Source organism: Zootoca vivipara, chromosome 2 (assembly GCF_965207765.1).
Source record: "Zootoca vivipara chromosome 2, rZooViv2.hap1.1, whole genome shotgun sequence".
In the NCBI taxonomy this organism is placed as follows: Eukaryota; Metazoa; Chordata; class Lepidosauria; order Squamata; family Lacertidae; genus Zootoca; species Zootoca vivipara.
In genome coordinates this window covers 92,444,721-92,463,801 of record NC_142584.1, presented here as the reverse complement: position 1 = coordinate 92,463,801, position 19,081 = coordinate 92,444,721, and positions in this window count along the sequence as shown.

The following is a 19,081-nucleotide window of genomic DNA, read 5'->3' as shown; positions in this document are numbered from 1 at the left end:
TTAGGTATCTCTATTTGTTTTTGCCACCACCTCTCTCCTTCTCTACCTCTGTTGTCTCCTCAATCCCTGTGGTGACATTTGGATTGTATGTTACTTAGGGTAGGAATCTCTCTCTCTCTCTCTCTCTCTCTCTCTCTCTCTCTCACACACACACACACACACACACACACACACACACACACTCTCACTCTCTCACTCTCTCACTCTCTCACTCTCCATTCCCCCCATTATGTTACGACATAAAAATATCATGTGCCTAGATGACACTATAAAAAAAATTGAATCAAAATATTGATGGTTTTTTTAAAAAATAAAAAATCTAATTTTGCCCCACAGAAAGTTTGTTCCCCATCTCCACAAAGACTGAATTCATCTCTAATCATAGTCATACAGAATAACTGGTGGGCCCAATGGAGAAGCATCATCACATGTGGTGGGGCAGGTGATAGTGGAAGGGAAACAGAAGCAAGAAATACCAGGGGGAGAATCGCAAATATTGTCCAGTATTGATTGCAGGATTAATTGCCTTATACATTCCAAGCTAAGGCTGGATAGGTTTTTCAAATACGGCACAATTTTCAACAGCTGGTCTGTGTAGAACTCTTTGAGAGACAATTTTGTTTGGGTTTTTCCCCATTATGATTTAGATCATTATTGATATAAATCATTATGTAAGGAATGGTTGAACAACACAGATTATATAATCAATACACGTGATACAATTATTATGTTATAGATTGTAGCCCCTGATGAACAATCCGAACATGAAACACAAAGGAACCCCCATGCGCCAGTTTTCCAATAAGCAGTTGACAGCAGATCTGGGATTTTGTTGTTGTTGTTGATCTGTGAAAATAGGCAGGTTTAATGGGGCCTTGAACAATGGACAAGACTTGAGCCCACATACCACACAACTGCTCTCCAAACACAGCAATGCACAGGAAACAGGCACATCATGGGCACTCCAGACCCAGCCATGCACGCCAGCCATTACCAACTAGGATGCAAAAGCAGCCTAGACGCAGTGGAGCAGGAATAGGTTTTGCGGATAAAAAGGCCCAATAGTCAAACTCTAAATGTAGCCTTCCACTTGAAAGTCTGGGGCTGGGAATGTCCCTTTCCTGCCCCCTTGACATGTGCAGTGGTTTCGCTAGGCATGGGTTTGCCACACTCGTACAAACAATCCTCTTTTGAATAAATGCTTCCATTTGCCCCAAATGTAGCACCAGTGAAGATCCAACCAGAGTGCTTTCAAATGACAAAGTATACATAATTTCTGGGAGAATTGCAAGAACATTTGGAAAAAAAATGATTCACCAAAAGCTTACAATCCATTTCTCAAATGAGCAAACAAGCAATTTTTAAAGAGCCCACCAAGCTCCAAAATTCAGCACAGCCGTGGATATTACTCATCTGTGAGACACTTAAACTTGCCTTTTAAGTGCCATTTTACCTTGAATCGCTGAATATTGCTTGAATGGCATTGTGGGATGAGATTTAAGGGCTATATACTATGTTAAAACTGTACGTGTGGTGAAGTTCTCAACTAAAGCTTTGGCTATGTGTTAAGAGGATCTCCTGCAATTGATTCCAAAGAATTATGTGTACAAGCCGGAAAACCAGAAGCTAACAAAAGGTCAGTACAGTAGCCAAAACAGAACTTAAATATGGAAGTTGACATGCTGTCTCCCAGGGAATTCTGTCATCATGAAGGCTCTTTCTTGCTTTCATAATTCATTCATTCACACACACACACACACACACACACACACACACACATCTTAAATAAATAAATAAATAAATAAAATAATATAATATATTCTATATTTTCCTGCATGGAAAATTTTTGGTGCACCATTATTGCAAGCGTAAGGAATTTCCTCTTCCATGGAGGAAATAAGACTCTTTGGGCTGGATACAAGTGCCTTGTTTTACTAGTGGTAGCCAGGGGAGGACTCCTGCTGGTGCACTGGGGTTTCCCTTCTCTCCTCCCCCTATATAGTATGTGGCTACAAACACCTCCCCCCAAATGCATTCATTCTGGAGGGTTGAGAGAACCCTCAGAACAGTGTGCAGAGGGAGAAGAAAGGGGATCTTTTTCTCAGGCCTGTTACCATTCCCCCAAATGCCTATTAATTTGGCCTCATCATCAGGCTCTACATCAGGCATAGGCAAACTCGGCCCTCCAGATGTTTTGGGACTACAACTCCCATCATCCCTAGCTAACAGGAACAGTGGTCAGGGATGATGGGAGTTGTAGTCCCAAAACATCTGGCTGCTCTACATAAAAGCTACATGCATTTCAGAGGAAGTTGTCAAGTAGTTGCTCTTTGTGATTTGGAGGCAGGCAATAAACATACTTTTGGGCGAGGACTACAAGTTTTATTCATGTGCAGCAAGAATCAGCATACAACACAAATAGCTATCCTGCTTAATGCATAATGCACAGGACTAGCCCACACAGAGAGCACATTAAAGCATAAGTTGCACAATAAAGCCTGATTAGCTGAGTCTGGTTACCATAAGAGTACAGTGTGAAACCAAGACTGATAGGGCAAAACCGGGTACTCCACGCCCTGGCCCAACCAGTGTCTCCAGTTGCATCTTGTGGGATGCCAGACAATACTAATCTCCAGGAAGCCCAGATCCTAAAACTGCCTTCTATATTAAGGCAAGAAATAGCAAATGTCCCTTTCTAATGCCCTCAGAATGCCTAACCAGTGTTTTTTTCCAGAGGGTATTCAAGGACACACAGTACCGGCACCTCTTTTGTTGTTGTTAAAAAGTGTGCACTTACTGTAACAATTTCATGGTGAGTACCGACACTTATTTTTCTAGAAATGAACCGCAGGCCCTAACAAGCCTGGACTTCACATAGCCTGCTCTCTGCAGCCTCTCATTGAGGGACCTAATATATTCCTTGTATTCAGCATTTATTCAGTAGAATGATTGGTGAAGTTTGAAGAGTAATACACTAATTGGAAGGATCAAAGGCTGAAATGAACCAGCTGGTTATTTTTTCATAGATAAGCCAAGAGTTTGGAACATGCTATTGCTTTTAGTTCAAAGTGATGACAATGATGTGCCTCAGACAGACATATTAACACCTCCTTCAAGGCAGCAAGAACCACTTCTTTGCTTTAACTGCAAAATACTGACCTCCATTTCTGTTTCCTTGCCACATTGCAGTGTGACAAAACTTTGGGACAGTCAGGTGGAATGTTGGCAGCTGCCATATTTATTAGATTTCTTCCTTCCGCTTTCAAAAAGTGAGGACTCAAAAAAGAAGTTGGGCCCCCAAGTAGGTTTAATTCTCTTCCTTTATGTCCCCAGTAAGCAGTTGGTTGTGCTAGATAACTAGAATCATAGATCTAGTTACAGGTAGGTAGCCGTGTTGGTCTGAGTCGAAACAAAATTAAAAAATTCCTTCAGTAGCACCTTAAAGACCAACTAAGTTTTTATTTTGGTATGAGCTTTCGTGTGCATGCACACGTCATCAGAATCATAGAATCGTCGAGTTGGAAGGGACCACAAGGGCCATCTAGTCGAACTCCCTACAACGCAGGAATCTTTTGCCCAATTGGGGCTTGAACCCATGACTCTGAGATTAGGAGTGTCTTAAATGATCTTTGTGTTCTGCTTAGAAGTAACAGCACAGAACCTGTGACAGTTTTGTAATGGGCATCACTACCTTATCGCACCTGTCTGTCTTCTCCTGCCTTTCATCATTTATCTTCTTTTCACAATTTTTCTCTTCATACTTAATGCTGTTTTTATTCCTGTGGCCAACAGATTGCCGTGTCCTTTAGTACTTGCTACAACCCATCAGTAGTTCCTCTCTTTTGAAGATTCCAACCCTGCATTCTCACGGATTCACAGAAAGTCATCAACGTAGCCTTAAAACAAGTACAGGGAGTAAAAAGGGCATTCATATTAAGCATTTGGAATTTGTCGTTTTTTATATAGTCACTCTAGAATGATTATGCGCAGCAAAAGGTACAACTAGGCAGTGGGTTGAAACACTCTCTCTGTTACTATGCATATGCTTGTATTTATTTGGGGGATTGTAACTGTTTTATTTGTTTTTATAATTGTACATTTTATTGCTGAAACCCCCATGGAACCCTTATGGGAAAGGGTGGATAAGAAATCTAATAAAGAAAGGGAAAGCATGCGAGAATAAAAACGTCTTCCATGGTGCCTAAAAATAACAAAGCAACCACCACAGCTAAAAAGGCCCATTATAAAACATGCTTTTATATGCCGTGCAAGTGCTATTATATAATCTGTTTTGCATTTGCTGTTATTATTATTATTAGCTTTTCCTATAGAAATTTAGTTTAATATTTAACTTTTGAACCTTGCATATGTTTCTCTTAAAAAGAAGAGCATAGACACTCATATATGTGACTGAGCATTCCAGAAATGTGAGGTGCTTAGTTCTGTATAAGGTGCAGTCCCCAGGAGGCAGTACCTGTGTAAAGAGAGTGCTGGATATTCCCAGCAAATATATCAGTACACTAAGGGGTTCCAAGGAATATTCCAGTGTCAGGGACTGGCAGAGTGGTGGGAGCAGCCCGCACAAGAGCACAAGAAGACACAGAAGAAGATGACTAAGATCCCAGATCCTGGTGGTGGGACACTGAAGAGCAGTCTGCAGAAAGGACAAGCTGGGAAGTGCTAGAAGCAGGGAGTTTGAACGACCAAGAGGGGTCAGGAGAAGGAGGGTCTTCCACAACAGGGTTAGAGGCTGAGAGTCACAGTGCGAGCACAGACTCAGATAGGGAGGAGTAGGAGGTTGCCTCTGCTCATTAATAAACAGCTAATGGCATTCCACACCTGCCGTGTGTGTGCCTGCCCTTGTCATTGACCTGGCTTGTTGACAGCTCCTTGGCATCCAGGGATATAGAACCTGTGACCCACCAGAGGTTATTGAACTCCTATCAACCCTAGTCGGTATGGCAAATAATGGTCAGGAAGAATGGAAGTTGCAGTTCCAAACATGGGGAGCCTGACCAGTTCACCTGCCAACTTGAGAAGGCACTGGAAAGGGTGCTGCAACAATGACGAACATGGAAGGTGAGAGGTGAGTGGGAGGCACAGAATTTTGGCATTGCATAGAGCATCACTGAAATTTGAAAGCCTAAAGTCCACACTGGTCCACCATTCCACTCCTAGGCCCAAGATATGGCATGTCGTGTATCGTGGCCATGAGCTACAGGAAGGCATATGTTAGTGGCTCAGGCATCCATGGTACCTACCTTATGGTGTGTGGCTTCCTAGAAGTGTGTTTGACTAAGTAGGCTGTAACCTTGGTTACCTGTGTTGCCCTTGTGAACTCAGTGATGGGACCATCCATTTGCTGGCTTAATCTCCATCAATTTCCCCTCACTGTGGAGAAGTAAGGCTGTTAAGCCCTCCCCTTTCAAAACAGTTATATGGACAGCTGACTGATTTAATTGATACTGGAATCCTACAATGTGTGACACTCAATAATGGTTTTTTGAACTGCTGGCATGACTTTGCCCAGCAATGTGAGTTAGATCCAGTGCCTTTTTTTCAGGGGGTACTCAGGGGGTATGCAGTATCGGCATATCTTTGTGTTGTTGTTAAAAAGTGTGGCACTTACTGTAACAACTTCATGATGAGTACCAGCGCCTATTTTCCTAGGAAAAAAGCACTGCTTAGATCTTTGTTGAAATATCACCCATTGCATGTTCTGGAAGGATCTGGAGCTTATTTAGCAGCATCCGTTCATCTGGAATGCTATAGTACGATCTTCCAAAACATTTCAACTTTTTTATCCTCGTGGAGCCCAACATATTCTATAAAGTATTTCTGTTCATGAACCCAGGACTTCTGCATGCTTAAATGAACTTAGTAACCCTAAAACATTTGTTATAGGTGCCTAAGATGACCTCCTACTGCTAGTCCCAGTGAACATACCCTTACCAAAGAATTGGATAGAGTGTTGTACTTCAGGCCTGTTCTGCTTTTTTATTATTGATTTGTTTTCCACACTCCATTGGTCTTTTGTGGTTCTATTTTGTCTTTTCTTTAGAAGTAGCAGCAATGAAGTTTGTGACAGTTTTGTTATAGCATTCCCTTGCTACCCTCATTTATCTTATCCCTACCAGCTTCATTTGTCTTATTCAGAGGATTTGCTCTGCACATACTTTGAATTCGTAGTCAACATATTGTTGTAGGTGCTCTTTCGTTGTAGCATGCTAAAATGTAGCAAGCCAGTTTGGGAATATGAAGTTCAGCAAAGTAGCCCCCTTTTCTTGCTTAGTGTTTGCAGATTCAATGAGCAAGACATATACATGGGCTGACCATGGAAATATGGATTCTTGCATGCCTTTGAGGTTCAAGTGGGCACAGTAGTAAAAAAAAAACCCATTCAGTGGAAAATGGAAATCATAGATTGTGTCCTTGAAACATGATTTAGGAGGCTTTAGTCCTGTGCTATAAGACACACATGATACTTGGTGGGGGTGTTGTTTGCTTGTTTGCTTTTATGCAGGAAGATAATGGTCCTGGACAATTTTCATTGGGGAAATGGTACCCCATGCCATAGAGAATCCAATAGCTGTTGTTCCAGTGCATCACATATGTTTTTCCTTTCAGTGCAGAAAGTAACTTTGTGGACAATTTTCATTGGGGAAATGGTACCCGGAAAAGGGTTAAACTCTCTTCCATGCAGTGGTCCTTATCTCAGTTTCCCCTTCCCATGGCTGCTACTGTATTCAAAAAGAACAGGATCACTTTTATTAATTTATTTAAGCTATCAGTACATTTATATCGCACATTTCCTGCAATGAGCTCAAGGTGGCAAATGTGGTCTGTCCCCTCCCAGTTCTATCTTCACAATAACACTGTTAAGTTGGTTGGGTTGAGAGTAGGTGGCTGGCCTAAGGTCACCCAATGTGCTTCATGTCTTGAGTGGGGATGGGAATCAAGGTCTCCTGTGCCCTAGGCGAAAGCTCTAACCACCACGCCACATTGGCTGTGGAATGGAGGTGCATTCACACAATTCCCTTGTGTGATGTATCATGCAGTTAGGCCATTCATGTGGGGGTTCTGAGAGGAACCAGCGTTGGCTTCATCCTCTCAAAGGGTTTTCAGACCCTCCAAGTGTCCCTATTTTCCAGGAACAGTCCTGGAATTATATAAGTTGTCCTGGTTACTAACTTGATCCTGGAACGTCCTGTTTCCTCTTTTGTTGTTGTTTAGTCGTTTAGTCGTGTCTGACTCTTCGTGACCCCATGGACCAGAGCACGCCAGGCACTCCTGTCTTGCACTGCCTCCTGCAGTTTGGTCAAACTCATGTTCGTAGCTTCAAGAACACTGACCAACCATCTCGTCCCCTGTCGTCCCCTTCTCCTTGTGCCCTCCATCCCTATTTTCAACAGAGGAATGTTGGAGGGTATTAAGTTATCTGACCCCCCAGCCAAGAAGATAAGTAACTACAATCTTTAGAAGACATATGAAGGCAGCCCTGTATGCAGAAGTTTTCTAATGTTTTATTATGTTTTTATATATGTTGGAATCCGTCCAGAGTGGCTGGGACAACCCAGTCCGATGGGCAGGGTGTAAATATAAAATGATGATGATGATGATGATGATGATGATGATGATGATGGAATAGGATGTCCCTATTTTCATGAGAGAAATGTTGGAGGGTATGGGCTTCCACAAATGTCCTTAAAATAACTTTTGACTCTTGAATATGTCCAGAAGTTCCACCTTCCCACGTATTGGATTAGGAGTTCACGCCTGGGAGCCAAATAGGGGCTCTGTAGCCTTCTCTATCTGCTCGCTGTGTGTCTGTTCAGGCCAGACCCAACCCCCAGCCACATCCTTTTATGGCCCTGCTTCACACTCTCAGTGAGGCCTGTGGCATGGCTGGGATGTTTCCTTGATGTCTGATAATGCCAGGATGGAGAGGGGTGTTGGGAGTATGCACAGAAATTAGCCCTCCGGCCGTGTCCAGCACTGACATGTGGCCTCTGCAAGGCTGTTCCGAAAAATACGAGAGAATGATTGTGTGTGTCTCTGTGTGAGTGATTGAGAAGGCTCTGGTATTAACTGATCCCTCATAAAGCTGTATCTCCTGACAGGAAGCCCTCACATTCCATTTCCCTGTGGGGAAGCAGGGCCTTTATGTCTCCTCAGTGCAGCCCTACTTCACCTAAACTAAGCAGCTTGTATTGAATGGGTGTCCTTGTAAATCTCTGTCCTTTTAAATTCAAAGGTCAATGATACTTTCTATATGCAAATTCAGTTGTTAGATGTATTCCACATTACTAGTCCTGGCAGATGGGGAAAACTGCAAATTTATCATGGTGATGGCTTCTGGAACAAAGTAAGTAATTATAGACACAGTATGTCAACTAATGACAAGCTCTTTTATTCCCCAGTATTTCTGCCAGCTTTCCCCTATATGAAATGAAAAATAATAATAATAATGGAAGGTTATCTTAAGTGTGTGTCAAAATCTAAGCCCGCATCATCAGAAATCATAATATAGCACCGTTCTTAATATCAAAGGGGGTGCAATTTAACACCAGCCTTTAAATAAGCCCTTTCCTGGAGATGCTTTAATATAGGGCTGGCCAACTGGCAGCCCAAGAGCCAGATCTGGTCTCAGAAGCAATTTTGGCTGACCTCTGCAGCTGGATCAAAATTTCAATCAAGATCTGATTAGACATTCCTCTCTACAGTAGGAAAAGGAAAGCAGTTTTCAAAAGCTGTAGGAAAGGTTCTAAATGCTCTGCAATTCTTTCTGTTTACCGTGTTTCTCCTTTTTTAAGACGTAGGCATAATATAAGACATAGCAGGATTTCTAAGCAATTGTGCGATATAAGCCATAACCCGAAAATAAGACATAGTGATAGACCCTTCCCCCCTCCCGCCAGCAAACTCCCCCCCCTAAAAATCTCTCCCCATTTTGCTGTCGCTCCAAAGACACGTATTTCTTTTAAAAGCTTGTAAAAATGCACCGAAGAGCCATAGCTGCTGGTTGCTGCAGACTCGTGATTTCCCCTCCCGTTCGATTTTTTTTTTTTTAGCTAGGCTGTGTGAGTGAAGAGGAGAAAAGTGGCATTTGCGGTGGGGAGGAGATGAAACAGGAGGAAGAAAAGAGGGGCGATTGAAGACGCTGCCTTCCCCTTTAGGGAGAGACTCTGTGTGCGCGTCTCTCTCTCTCTCTCTCTCCCCTGCGTGTCTCTCTCTCTCTCTCTCTCTCTCTCTCTCTCTCACACACACACACACACACACACACACACACACACACAGAGCCCACCTCTCGCTTCCCCCCACCTTCCCCCCTTTTAAAAACCTTTTAAAAAGTGAGGATTCTTTTTCTTTCTATTGCTTGTCTGTAGAGCTGCCCCTTTAAGGATTTTTACTGGTACCGGGATCGCTGCCGGTGGCTTCTCGCTGTTTAGGAGCTGCTAAAAGTTAACATTTTGTGGGTAAGAGAAGCAGTTAGGACCAGCAGATTATCTCACCCCGCTTTCCTGCTGGCTCAATTGCTACAATTGCTACCATTTACCATTTTAATTGCTGCTCAACTGCCTTGTTTTCTACAGTATCTCTTATCAGCCGGTAGCCTCTTTGCTATCAGTGCTACAAAGTGCTACATTGTTGGAACTTTCGCTCTTAAGTCTTGGGCTGGCTGGTAGAGATCCTTATTTGCTATACGTACTGCATCACACAGATAGATTCCATTATACTGTACTGGTTTAAATTTAAGAAGCTCCAGTGTAGCAGATTGCTATTAAGTGAGTCCCCACCTGGGAGGAGAGAGAGAGAGAGAGCAGCCCTTCGGAGGAGCTCCCTCCCTCCCTCCCTCACGAACATCCCAGGGCCGGGGAGAGAGGGCTGGGCCAGGGACGCACACACTTCCCTTCCCTCAGACTCCCTCTCACGGAGTTTGGTGGTGGCTGTTGCCCGTCCTTTTCTTTCAGTCAAGAATCCTGCCCCGCAGGGAGCCAGGGAGCAAGAGGGGCACTGCTCCTGACGTAATAAAAACAAGACATTCCCTGAAAATAAGCCACCCAGTGTTTTTTTGAGGGAAAAAAGTTATAAGACGGTGTCTTAAAATGTGAGAAACACGGTATATGCAGTGCCCCCAGCTATCTACACCGAAGTCCATTTGCCATGTAACTGTGAAGCCCTGCAACTATTTATCTCAACCTTCCTCCAAGGAGTTCAGGTTTCTAAAGCATACATAGAACCTTCTTGTGTACAACAGAGTCCATTTTTCAGACATTCTCCCTAAGGCAAAGACGGTGGTGGGATGAGGATTGGGAGGACATGGCTAACAACCCCACTTTCAGGCAGGAGGGGAAGATGCAGGAATAGACCTTGGTAATGAACACAAGGAGACTGCAAAGGTTTTTCTCCAATGTCCCCCACCCCCAGTTACAGTCTGGAACGCCAGCAACAGATCCTGAGCTTGGCATGAGACTGAACTGCCACCTGCCCATTTTAGACTGTTGACAAACCACACTATATTTCTGGAAAAAGCATGGCTGTTTTTAATACCTTGGTTAAGCTGCACCACAATGTGATCTTTCGAGACAGCTGCAGATGAACATTTAGGACCAAATTGACATCACTCGTATTGCTTTGAAAGAGCAAACAGTAGGCACAAGAGATGGATGAGGAGCTTGGTGAGCAAAGGAACACGCCATTAGCAGTTTGCACCCCCCCTCCCCGTGCCCCTCTCTCTCCTGTGCATGTTATTTATACTGGATGGAAAGCTTAGATTGACCTCAAATGGGAGCTTTCCTCTCAGTGCATTAAAAAATATGCACACGGGTCATGATCCAGGTTTGAAAGGCAGCATAGGGTGTGGTGGGGTGGGGTGAATATTTAAAGCCCCCCAACGTCCCTCAACAGGGACCCCGCATGCCTACTATTTACATTTAGAAAACCATTCACGCAATTGCTAATTTAATTAATTAATTACCCTATTGTTAATGGCTCATTAAATTTAGCCTTTAGAAGCAGAGACACCGAGCAGAGAGAGATAGAAAGAAAGTAGGCTGTTAATTTTAGGTGCATAATTATCCTTGAGGCTCAAGATCAGCTTCTGTCCCACAATGACAGCAAGCGTACTTTCATCTGGACAGGTGAGCAGAGGAGCCCAAGCTTCATGATGCGAGGAATTAGTTATTTCGTTGGAAAAGATTTTTTTTTTAAAAAAAATTCTTTTGCATGGAAGTAGCTTATACATGGAGTGCTCTTTATGCAAGAGGAAAAAGTAAAAGACTGACAGAACTGGCAGTTACAAGAGAAGGATACCAATTAGAGAAGCCCTCGGTTCTTTCTAGTACTGAATATACAATTTTCTGCTCTCAATTAGGGGCACACACCCCTCAGACCTGCTGTATTGATTACGGCAGTAATACAAGCCCCGCCCCCCCAAAACCAACAACTATTCTGGGCGTGAAGCTAGCTGCCAACTTAAACTTGTTTAAAACATTTCTACACTGTCCTTTACAACAAACCGATTGAAATATAACACAATCTTATTTGTTTACTTAACACAATGTAAATACCACTTGCCCAAATGAAAGACCTCTGAGTGGTTTGCAAGATACCCGAAAATATTCATTTAAAATACCAATAAAAAAGAATAAAAACAAATTACATTTTTTTTAAAAGGAAACCGAAAACAGAAATATTAAAAAAAAACCACCTGATACCTGCTGAAATCCTATGTCTGGGTAGGCTTGCTGGAACAAGCATGTTTTTAGCAGGCACTGAAAACAATACAGTGCACCTGACTAATATCAATGGGAAGTGAGTTCCGCAGGGTAGGGGCTGTCACGCTAAAAGATTCGTGTGTTGCAAGTGTGGAATGGTTATTATGCACCCACTTGTAAGAGTGCCAGTTCTGCAGTTCCAAGAGGTTGAGTGGGCACATATGGACATAATAAAATGCCAACATCAGCAACCTCAATAAAATATACTAGATGAAAAACTGCAAAAAGAGACTGAGGGGTGGATTGCACAAATTGAAATGCCTGGGTAAATAAAAATGTCTTATCCTGGCATCCAAAAGAGTGAAAAGTGGATGCCAGATGGACCACTTCACATCTAATTTCAGAATAGGCAGGCTTTTGGGTTTGGAACCGATAAATGTTGGGATCGCAACAGGTGGGAAGGGAAGTTTAGGACCCTCCTACCGTTGGAGCCAATTAGGGATTCCCCCCCAATGCAAAGAGCAGCTTCAGATGATGGGTTTCCATCTGGACCAACCACAACCAAAATTGGAAGACGATCCCCACCAGCTCTGATGCTGATAATGATCAGGGGCCCCACCTACCCAGCCCAAACACATTTAACATCATGTCTAGTTTGTTCTTAAGATTATTATTTTTTGTGTGTGTGTGTTTTATTGGAACAGTCATGACCTCCACATGAATCGAGTTGGGATGGAGGAGTTTGCAGAAAGCCCTCTGTCCTCTTTAGCCCCCGATAAGAACATCAGAAGATCACTGCTGGATCAGACCGAAATCCCACCTAGCCCAGCAACCTGTTTTTACAATGGAGAACCAAATGCCTACAGGAAGATAGAAAGCAGACCCCTGAGCACAACAACCACTTTCCAATAGTCACTCCTGTCTACTTTTAGAATTTGCTCAGGAAATACACATGGTGGTTGTTGGATGTGTGCATCTGTGTGAATAAAGAAAGAACTCCTTGACTTATGTCATGAAGTTTCGCCATTACGGCAGCTATCCCCCGCCTTACAGAGGGTGCAATTCAAACTATCTGGGAGCTACCGTGACCGAATTGTACATCAAATAAATTAATGTGGTAAATGGAAACATCAGAAGGGTATTCCAAAGGTCCTTCAGCTACAGGAAAAGGCTATAACCAATTATGTGTTGGTACGTAGCAAACTGCTGCTACATGGAAGATTAAGGGAGGCTGGAAGTTCAGTGGACAAAGATGTGATCAGGCTCACTTGAGAAAATGCACGTACCTGAGGAAATGCTTCTCATCTGTGGGCAAGGGTAAGAATCAGACTAATTATATTAGCAGAAGCATGGAGGCCAGGGCACATTCTCCAGGCAACTTCTAGAAATCTCCATTTTAAGCAGAGACAATATTAAACAAAAGACCAATTTAGGCATTGTACAGACAGCTGCTGCTGATTATTTGGGAGGAAAGAGATTAAAGATTATTCTTGCCTGAGACATAGGCATAAATTGATTTGCTTTTCTCCCCTCCCCCTAATAATATATTTTTTACACATGATGGCACATTTAGATTAAAGATTGCCAAATGCTATGCTTACCTTAATTAATTGTAGGCTGGCTGAAACTTGCTTGGTTTTTTTATCAGCAGATGCACTGGTAAAGATGTGATCACTGTGTAACATGCAGGCATACTGGAGCCCCTGACTGTGGGAAATAAGTATTGGGGATGTGAGAAGCACCACCAAAGAGAGAGGGCATCCTGGACTGGGATAGACTTGGAGCTGGGTAGCAAGCTGGGCTCATAGAGTGTGTGACACCACAGCAGGCTTCCCTGAGGATGGTATGATGGTGAAATGGCTCCCTGGGGTCTCCTCCCATCTCTGGGGGCAAGGCATTTGTCCAGTTGGAAGTTTAATGGAGCTTTTGTCCAGCTGAGTTTAATGGGGCTTTTTCTCAATATTGTGATTGCAGCCCCAGTCACTCAGTGAAGCTGATTGCCAGTTCACAATGGACATTAGGGAGGAGTCATTGATACTGCATGTAGCAAAATTACGGAACTCACTCTGACTTTAAAGCAAAGAGATCTTAGTGCCCGAAGATGGTAGATACATGAAATTCCAAATATGGTTTTTATTGAGATTGGGTTGTAAATGCCAGATACAGAGATGAAATGAATATGGCACATATATCTAGGAAACCTTTCCACCGGGGTAGTGAAAATGGTAACAAAAATAGGACCTGCACAGAAAAGAAAATGCAAGTAATAATTAAAATATATTGTTGCGCATGCCGCTGCAATCTCTGTGTGGTGCAAGATTCCAGGAGTCCCAGGCACTTACCCAGGGTCTGTGCTTCCTTTAGGAAATGAGGAATAGTGGAGACTCTGATATCTTTGTGATATATGGTTTATTTACACATATATACAACCTGAACCTACGATGGAGGGGTTCTGAGCATCAACACACCAAAAGGGTCTTGTTTCTGCCATAGCCACAGCCCTGGATTCTAGCAGAGATCTGGCATGGCTCTCCCTCTCTCTGCTTGCTGCCTTGCTTCTGTCACACACACCTATTTTTTCAAAGTTTCTGAATAGAAGGCTTTTGTCCTAGCTATCTCAGAAGGAGGGGCCCCACCCATTTGCCATCTGGCACAGAGTCTCCTCTCCTTGCTTTCTTAATGCCCCACCACCTTTCCTTTGTATTCTTAAGGACTCATCATGCCATGAAGTTACCTCATTAGGAAGCTAACCTGTTTTATATTTTAAAATATGCGGAGTCCAGGGGTTCCAGGTCTGGCACCCACAAACTTGTAACGCTATGCATTTTTGTAGTTTAGAAACAAAAGTGTTGTCTGACAACAAGAAGCAAGTAGTCATTAAGCAGTGGGAAAGTACAAGTCAAAAATTCCGAAACCCTGGACTTTGATAGAGCAGGGAAGCATTTTACAAGCAGTGTCAGCGAGCCGGAGTTTTGATAATTCCTCCCAAATCCCAATAGCAGTAGCCAGTGGAGCCACACTGAGATAAAACCAATGTAAATTAGTAGCAAATCTGATTCTTATATCCCAATGGAATGAGTTCTCTGAAAGCCAACCTCCCCAGGTAGACAAACACTCAGACAGTGCCCTCCAGCAAAGTGAAATCTTTGAAGGCAACTTGCTTTGAAGAATTACTTCCTAGTGCCATTATAGTGGTGAATTTATAACCTATACAAGAAAACCCCCTCTGATGTTATCAAAAGGGTGTCTTATGCTAACCATTCCCTAGATCTCCCTTGGATGTACATTAACCAACTGGAATCCTTTCTGATGTGTTGTACAGGTAGCTGGACTCACTGGAGAATAAAGAGAGAAAAGCCTATGAAAAATCAGAGGTTTAGTCCAGCACAAAGGCATTACTAGACTACACTTCTTTTTTAAAATCCCTACATTGCTTCTTGGTTGTACCATAAAAAACAAACAAACTTGGTTTATCAATGCCACACACTTTATATTGTAGATCAATGTTTCCCAAACTTGGGTCTCCAGCTGTGGTTGGACTACAACTCCCATCATCCCTGACCACTGGTCCTGCTAGCTAGGGATGATGGAAGTCCAACCACAGCTGGAGACCCAAGTTTGTGGAACACTGTTGTAGATGGTTGTCTTTGCCATCACCCAGCAAGGCGGACTTGCTCAAGGTTCAGGCCAAGCATTTCTCAAATGGGGTTTCCATTTCTGGAGTGGTCCTAATGCACATCCATATGATAAGAACAGTGCTTTCCCCATCGTGCATAGCTCTGTCCTGAAAAGATTCTGAATTGGTTAGGTTGGAGTCACATTGATTTCTGTGCCCACCTCCTCCCCTCCTTACACTCTGGGTCTAAAACCAAGACCATATAACTGGAGAATTAGATCTAGCTGTGTGACTGGGCATGATCTGAGCCTTTGAGGTGTACAATGGAACACAAGCATTTAGTATGAAGGCTCATTAATCTTCTTGGTATAAATGATGGGAACCTGGTCTTCTGCCCTAGCTTGATCAATAAACAGTAGCAGCTGCCACTCTGAGATCACAGTGGGCCTTGAACACAGCTATGAAATGGCAGGAAGAGATTCAGCCATTGATGCAGCCACCTTGTTATGTCAAAATGGTTGGGAATCAATTATGATCTTCTAGCCATTTTGGAAACTGCAGTGGCAACACAACAATACCCCTGGCCACCTCACCCAAAATTTCTGGTTCTGAAGCCTCTGAAGAAGACAAGAAGAAGAGTTTGGGTCCAGGTGGCGCTGTGGTTAAACCACTGAGCCTAGGGCTTGCTGATCAGAAGGTCGGCGGTTCGAATCCCTGTGACGGGGTGAGCTCCCGTTGCTTGGTCCCAGCTCCTGCCAACCTAGCAGTTCGAAAGCACCTCAAAATGCAAGTAGATAAATAGGAACCGCTAGAGCGGGAAGGTAAACGGCGTTTCCATGTGCTGCTCTGGTTTGCCAGAAGCGGCTTTTTCATGCTGGCCACATGACCTGGAAGCTATACGCCGGCTCCCTCGGCCAATAATGCGAGATGAGTGCGCAACCCCAGAGTCGGTCACGACTGGACCTAATGGTCAGGGGTCTCTTTAACTTTACCTTACCCCCTTTATCACTACCCTAAGGAGTCTCAAAGCGGCTAACATTCTCCTTTCCCTTCCTCCCCCACAACAAACACTCTATGAGGTGAGCGGGGCTGAGAGACTTCAGAGAAGTGTGACTAGCCCAAGGTCACCCAGCAGCTGCATGTGGAGGAGCGGAGATTACGAGTCCACCGCTCTTAACCACTACACCAGTTTCTCAGTGCCCATGTGCTGAGGAAGGTGGAGGAGAAGTTGACAGTGTTGCCACCTCAATTGCCTTAGTGAAGAGAGAGGGGAGCAGGGCAAAGGAGGAGGACTGGAGGGCAGTGCATACCCTCCAACATTTCTCCAATGAAAATAGGGACATTCTAAGGAAAACCGAGGCATTCTGGGGTCAAATCAGAAACTGGGACAACTTCTGTAAACCCGGGACTGCTTTTACCTATTCACATTCAGGGTCACCTTCAACAGCTTTCCATTTCTTCTGCTTCCAACTTCTCCACATCCACAAGGCCTAAATTTAGGCATAGCTGCCTGTCTGCTTTGGAGAGCCAGTGTGGTGTAGTGGTTAAGAGCGGTAGACTTTTAATCTGGGGAACTGGATTCGCGTCTCCGCTCCTCCACATGCAGCTGCTGGGTGACCTTGGGCTAGTCACACTTCTCTGAAGTCTCTCAGCCCTACTCACCTCACAGAGTGTTTGTTGTGGGGGAGGAGGGGAAAGGAGATTGTTAGCCGCTTTGAGACTCCTTCGGGTAGTCATAAAGCGGGATATCAAATCCAAACTCTTCTTCAAACTCTTCTTAGTTAGTTAGTTAGTTAGTTAGATTTTAAAAAACAGGTTTGTATTTATTGCAGTGCTAACATGTTTAAGCATGCCTTCCGAAACAAAAACAAACTTCAACCTATGCAAAAAGCAGGCCACTGTAGTATTTTAGCAGCGACTTGCACGAACGGAGTCCCTGTCTTCCCCCTCCCATTTAAACAAACATTTTGAACAAAGTGAATGCTGTTCCATCTCATAAAGACAGATGATTGACATTATATAGTGCGTGAAATTTTCCTTTTCAGAATCTTGACATTTCATAATAAAAAACAGAAATAATGCCAGGAGCTTAGTAATTACACTACATACTCCCCCAACAAAAAGAACTCCATGGGGGGAAAAGTGAAACAATGCCTCTTACAAAGAATGTAATTAAGAAAAGCTAGATTAGAGAACCCACAGAGGGTAAACCACATGCCTGATTATCTGAAATGTGTAAATTTAATTTGTTTCTCCCTATAATTCTTCCCACAGCCCCCCACAATGTTCTTACTCCATGGAGATCAACTCGGAACAGCTTCATTCTTCTATTGATCTGTTTAATATTTTCCATATTATGCATAATAAAATAATAATAAAAGCAATGGCTCTCAATCTGCAAGCAGCTTCTTTTGCTCTGGGAAGAGGAAAAGATAAACCTAGTGCTTGCCACCGCCCCCAAACCCACACCCCCTCTCTTCCCTGGGGGTAGAAACAGCACCAACAATTTTGCTAGTGGGAGGGCAGCTCAAAATTAAATGTTGAAATTGCAATAATTTGTCAGGGATGCACGATGAAGATGTTGGCCGGGCACAATAAATATAATAGGCCCCTCTTAAGACACACAATATTAAAATGAACACAGCGAACATACAGTATATAGAGCCCCTTCTGAAACACAGATAAAAGTATGTGAGAGCAAGAAAAGTATGACTATTCGTGAAAAGTGGGCTGTGCTATGTTGAACCAAAGCAAACAATATGAATTTTAACAAGGAGAAATGTAAGGTACTACACTTGGGCAAAAAAAATGAAAGGCACAAATACAGGATGGGTGACACCTGGCTTGAGAGCAGTACATGTGAAAAGGATCTAGGAGTCTTGGTAGACCACAGACTTGACATGAGTCAGCAGTGTGATGCAGCAGCTAAAAAAGCCAATGCAATTCTGGGCTACATCAATAGGAGTATAGCATCTAGATCTAGGGAAGTAATAGTACCACTGTATTCTGCTCTGGCCAGACCTCACCTGGAGTACTGTGTCCAGTTCTGGGCACCACAGTTCGAGAAGGATACTGACAAGCTGGAACGTGTCCAGAAGAGGGCAACCAAAATGGTCAAAGGCCTGGAAATGATGCCTTATGAGGAACGGCTTAGGGAGCTGGGTATGTTTAGCCTGGAGAAGAGAAGGTTAAGGGGTGATATGATAGCCATGTTCAAATATATAAAAGGATGTCATATAGAGGAGGGAGAAAGGTTGTTTTCTGCTGCTCCAGAGAAGCGGACACGGAGCAATGGATTCAAACTACAAGAAAGAAGATTCCACCTAAACATTAGGAAGAACTTCCTGACAGTAAGAGCTGTTCGGCAGTGGAATTTGCTACCAAGGAGTGTGGTGGAGTCTCCTTCTTTGGAGGTCTTTAAGCAGAGGCTTGACAGCCATATGTCAAGAATGCTTTGATGGTGTTTCCTGCTTGGCAGGGGTTGGACTGGATGGCCCTTGTGGTCTCTTCCAACTCTATGATTCTATGATTCTATGAACTGTGGCTAACTTCATTTATTTATTTATTTATTTAAATTTCTATACCGCCCCTCGTCTGTGGATCACAGGGAAGCTTACAAGATAAAAACACAAAAATACATATCATAGTAACAAACAAAAACACTAACACTCCAACACACACACACACACACACACACACACACACACACACATCGGGGGAGGGGGGGCTGGGAGAAAAGGAATATTTC